Raw genomic sequence first — 5,713 nt, forward strand, 5'->3', positions numbered from 1 at the left:
ACAAGAGAGACATTAAAAAATGCCTTTATGCTAAATAAAATATAGTTAAAGTTACAATGGGAAAACCTGGAAGGCTGTATCAAATTAATATAATTTGTAAAATGTTTATGAAATTAATGACAGTAACTGGGTTGACATCATAGGACTGTCACAGGACTGACCAGAACAGGGATGACAGGACACACATTCTTCAGCACACTGCACATATTTGTTTACGTAATACTGTACAGTTTTACAATTTTAAGTTGCATTATATTGTTTTGCACTTACTTAGCATAGTTGTATGACAATAGTAAACAGTCAAATTTTCAGTTAAAGTCAGTTCATTGTTGATTTAGCATATTAAATTTCTAAGAGATCTAACGTTTTAAGGGTATTGTAATTAGATAATGCGTCCATCTGTTTGTCTGTGTCCCCTCACAGAACTTAATCCTCATGTTTTCGTATTTTTGTCAACCCTGTTACCGACAGAAGCGTTACTAGATACTATCATTTAATTAGAACTATGTGATAGTTCTCATATATATGAGCAGCATTTTAGTCCTCTTTTCACTGGGATTGTTTCAAATTTTATATTTTTTTATATTTTTATATTTGTTACTCAGATTACCAAGAACATCCTAATTTTGGAGGGTGACCACATGTAAATTAAGAATATATATATATATATATATATATATATATATATATATATGGACTGTCACAGGACTGACCAGAACAGGGATGACAGGACACACATTCTTCAGCACACTGCACATATTTGTTTACGTAATACTGTACAGTTTTACAATTTTAAGTTGCATTATATTGTTTTGCACTTACTTAGCATAGTTGTATGACAATAGTAAACAGTCAAATTTTCAGTTAAAGTCAGTTCATTGTTGATTTAGCATATTAAATTTCTAAGAGATCTAACGTTTTAAGGGTATTGTAATTAGATAATGCGTCCATCTGTTTGTCTGTGTCCCCTCACAGAACTTAACATATACTGATCTGGTTCAATTATTAGGCAAGGAAGATGATCAGATCTCGGTCTTTCTGTGATCATCTGAAACCAGACCAAGATCATGACTTTCTTGAACATTGCAAGACTGGGGTGAAGGTCTGCAGTCCCCTTGCTGCTCTTGTTGTAATTGAATTTACATGGATGCATTATTGACAATGAGTTATGGAGAAAAAAAAAGAAGAGTTTTATTGAGACTGATCATCCTATCCTGGTCATTAACAACAACAGTAATAGTAACAGTGCCAATAATACAAACTAAAATGTAACTCATGCTTATATGCCACTGAATGATATAGCTATTAGCTTAAAATTACACCCAGGGTTACCTTTAAAAATGTTTGCATTTTACACAGACAATCTTTAAAAACAGGGTGACACCTAATCTAGGTCATCCCTGTTACCCAAATGTCAAAACCTGTTATCCTGAAAAGTAACAGGGATGACAGTAACAGGTTTGACAATTTCAAACTAATTTGCTAATTTCTAACTAATAGTCAAGTTCACAAAAGCACATGTTGTACACTTTGAAAGGATTTTACTAGTAGATATTGACTATATTAAATGTAATAAATAATTGTTTAAATTTACATTTTAAAAATGGTAACAGTATTGACACAGCATGATGCAATCCCCCCACCCCCCACCCAAGCCTCATAAATGATCAAAAATAGAACATTATAGAAGTGAGAGAGAAATGTGCTTGTGTTTTAAATGTAGGCATCCTGGTTGAGAGATGATGTAACCTCCTATCACTTGAATTTACATTATTTTACAAAGGTTTTTTGATGAGAGTAACAGGGCTGACATGAAATCAAGGGACACCAATAAAAATATTTAAATTTTATAGAAAAAATGCATACCTGTGCCAAAAACATTGCTTAACAATTAGACTATATATTTAAAACAATATGCAAATTTGATTTTTATATAATTTTGCCTTCATTTTGTAAATTAAAAGTCCTGCTGAAAAAGAAAAATCATAGTGAGGGACAGGCCAAAAACCTTACCCTTACCCTACATAAATGCTATTTAAATTATTTAAAATAATATTTAGTTGACTTTTTTTATGTAATATTGATGAAAGAATACAATACATATACATGTGTGTGTTTCAGTAACTGACTGACGGACTAATCTCAATTTCTTTCCTCAGTTTAGTTATCAGTATTTGCAAAATCCTTTATCAGTCATCCTGTAATATCTCTAATATCTTAGGATCCTAGAATTCAATGCACTATATCATATTTCAGTGCATCAAATGAATATCACCAATGGTGTAACACGATAAACCCGCTCTTCTATTCCCAAAAGTGTAATAAATCAGTAGCCTCCTTGTGTAAGCCAGAGTAAAGCAGTTTTGAAAGCCTCTGAGGCTACCGTCATACTCCACAGCTGGTACGGGACACACTTCCCTATCTGGTTTCTTCAGTTAGCAGATGTTTGAGTGTCTGGTGCTGTAACTCCCCAAACAAGGGTAGTGTACAGAGCCTCTGCTGAAGCTGCATTACTTTCCTGAGGGAGGAATAAAACGGGCATCTCTGTGTCTAAGTGTAATGAGATGGAAACACATTTATGGATTCGAGCTACTCCGTTTGCAAGAATACAAGTTAACTGCACACAGCCCCCTTTTCGCTCGCCTCTGGTCTGTTTTCAACACAGGTTTTTAATGTGCTACTTATCACTTTGCACCTGGTTGTAACAGTTTCAGGGCCATGATTGGTTGTAGTTTTTAAACATTAACTACAAATATATATATATATATATATATATATAAGAATATATAAGAAAGAAGTATCTTATGCTCACCAAGGCTTATTTAATTGAAAATACTGTGCAGTTTAATATTTTTGTGGAAACTGATCATTTTTATCAGGATTATTTGATGAATAAAAGATTGAAAAAACAACATTTATTTGAAACAGATAATTTTTTTCTAATAAAGCAAGTCTTGTCAGTTTTGATCAGTTTAATGCGTCCTTGCTAAATCAAAGTATTTATTTCTTTATAAAAAAATACTGGCTCAAAATTTTTTTAATATATCAACGAATTTCCATTTGTATGTCAGATACAAATCTTTTAAAATAATAGCAATTAGCAAATCAACAGACTCTGACTTAAAAACTCTCAAAGAGCAAAATTTTGCATATGTAATATTTAAATTTATCTAGTCCATGAAGAAAAACATATTTACATATTCATTAGAACGTTTCATTAATTTGCCTTGACTTTTGTATTTACTTCCATAACATTTCCAGGCCTGGAAAAACATCTTAAATGTTTACTTTTGAAAATTGCCAGATATTTTCAGGTATTTCTATGACTGAGGAACTCTTTTAAATTTGTACTACATGGCTAAACACAATATAACAACTATCAACATACACCGCTACACTAAAAATCTGACTTTTGTGCTAAACAAAGCTGCTGTTTACTACCTGTGTGGTGGCTAGTGAGCACAGAGTCAGTTCAAGCTTGCAGAGCAATGCTTTCCATGTGGCTCCAAGTAAATGGCGTACATGTAGGGGTTTATTTGCAGGAGATAAAGGCATTAAGAAATGATTTTACAGGAACTCAGTGAGATGAAGAACTTGTGTCACTATCTATAACAGAACTAGTGTGGCTCTCTGACCTGTACTCGCAAGGAGATTCTTCACACATGGCGTGAGCTTCGGGATCAGCGGGAGTTTCCTCCTTTTCCTTCACTGCAAAGAAAAAAATGCAAAGATGTTATTTATCATAAAATATCATTATACTATTCTGGGAGATTTGACTGCAGTGAAATTACAACATTCAAGGAGAGTGCATTGTGTATCATTTTCTCAGTTGCTTTTGAAATTTCTTGCCTTGATATCATTTAAAAAATGACATTGTTATTCATAAGAGATAATATGTTATCCACTTGTTTTGCAATTGCTGAGCAAACATTCAATACATCATATTCTCCAAATTTGGGAGAATATTTTCTATTTTGCTTTGTGGAAGCACATCAAGGACACTGACTGCCTTTTAGATAAACTACTGTGTGCTAGTAAGACATGGTCTTACTGGAGAAAACTTGAATTATTTTCAGCTTGGTAAGTTATAAATAACCTATATGTAAACAGCCACAGTGATGTAAGAACAAAGTGTTTAAAATGGTCTAATAATGCCTTAAGATTTATTCCATAAGCTCCATAAGGCTTCTTATGCATTTTAATGCATGCAAGTGTCTGTTGCAATAATCCAGTCAGGACATAATTTGTTCTTGAATCCATTAAAAGCATTTCATATTGGTTAACTTAAATATACATGTGAAGAGCAAAGGGAGACCAGTAGGAGCAGGTGAGGACAGACCAATAAAGCTCACTGATCTCAGGTTATCCGTCTGACACTGCTAGTAATAAGTCTATGGGTTAGTGCGACAGAGCCACACAACACAAAGCTAACAAAAGCACCAAGCTAAGGTGTAAATGCTTTGACTGCAGAGAACTGTGAGCTTGGACAGAGGTCTGTGTGACCTCTGAAGCTGTTTGTGTCTTACCTGCGTACTTGCCGCCTTTGTTCTTGAGCACAAAACAGCCGATGAGGACAAGCAGAGTTAGTAATGCCACCGCACACATCATCACTACAAACCACTCCTGGGATGCCATGAGTTGTTTACTAGGCACTGCAAGGACAAGAGAGAGTTTGTTTTTGGAAAAATTTGATTCATGTTGTCAACTTGAAAATATGGGAAAATAATTTTCTTTTTGGGTTAGAAGAACACATTTCAAATGGCGTTTTTAAATATGGTTCCTGTGCCAAATTCTGATCTGGTTTGTCAAATGAGAACAATTAGAACACAAAGAGTATTTAAATGGATCATAAACATTTTAATTACTTGAAGTGTACTCCTTATAGCAAAAATAGTTAACTTCTGCACATTTGATGAATTGAACACATTTGCCACCAGTTCTCTGGCATAAATGGCTCTTCTGAGGCTGTGGGTTTGCTGACAAATTTAAATGATCAGGAACCCAGTTGCAAATAAATTTCAGTCACTTGTCCGTCGGAAGCATATGCAGAGCTGTAGGTGCTACATCTAGCAGTCATACATAATTCAGTGGCATTTTCATTAGTTCTTCTGGTGTTTATGAATAACATTATCTACCCTACTTCCTCTGTATTACCTCGCACTGAATAGATGGGCCAAGTTTTTGTCAAATATAGAGTAGGCATTGTTGCCGTGTAGATGTTGGCCGTTATGTCCAAAGGTCTGTCTGTCTGTTTGATATCAGAAAGTTGCAGGTAACAAGCTGTTCCCTTTCAGTCGGTCACTCTCGACATAACGTCGGTGACCGACGAATTGGGATCTCACCAGAGAGGCCAATCCACTTTGAGTGTAACTAAATGAGCCAATAGACATTGGCATGCGGAATTCGCATCTGGCTGCCACACCCCGCAGCGCGGGTATAAGAAGCAGCAGGTGCACCGCATTTATTCATCTTTTCACTTCGGAGCCGAGCGGTGGTGAATCACTACTGCTCTTCTCTTCGAGTGATTGCAGAAAGCGAGTGCAGGCGTTACAGCAGACAGCAGCAGTGGTCACAGTCTCATGGGAATCATCCTGCGTGCAGACAGCCACACCAGGAGTGTGTGGTGGCCAGCTCCCCTGCGTGTTTCAGCACTAAAAGAGCAATCCCTAAAAGAGCAACACGGGTGATCGCGTCTTTTTAAAGATGTCTCATC

General features: G+C 35.6%; 1 protein-coding gene across 1 annotated transcript in view; it reads right to left on the reverse strand.

Annotated features, from left to right (window-relative positions):
- The window catches only part of LOC107726989 (neural cell adhesion molecule L1-like protein), a 62,296-nt gene that overhangs the window by 1,985 nt on the left and 54,598 nt on the right, over window positions 1-5,713 (reverse strand). The gene's annotated exons all lie outside the window — the stretch shown is intronic.

This window comes from Sinocyclocheilus rhinocerous, unplaced genomic scaffold (assembly GCF_001515625.1).
Source record: "Sinocyclocheilus rhinocerous isolate Xijiao unplaced genomic scaffold, SAMN03320098_v1.1 scaffold666, whole genome shotgun sequence".
NCBI classification, from domain to species: Eukaryota; Metazoa; Chordata; class Actinopteri; order Cypriniformes; family Cyprinidae; genus Sinocyclocheilus; species Sinocyclocheilus rhinocerous.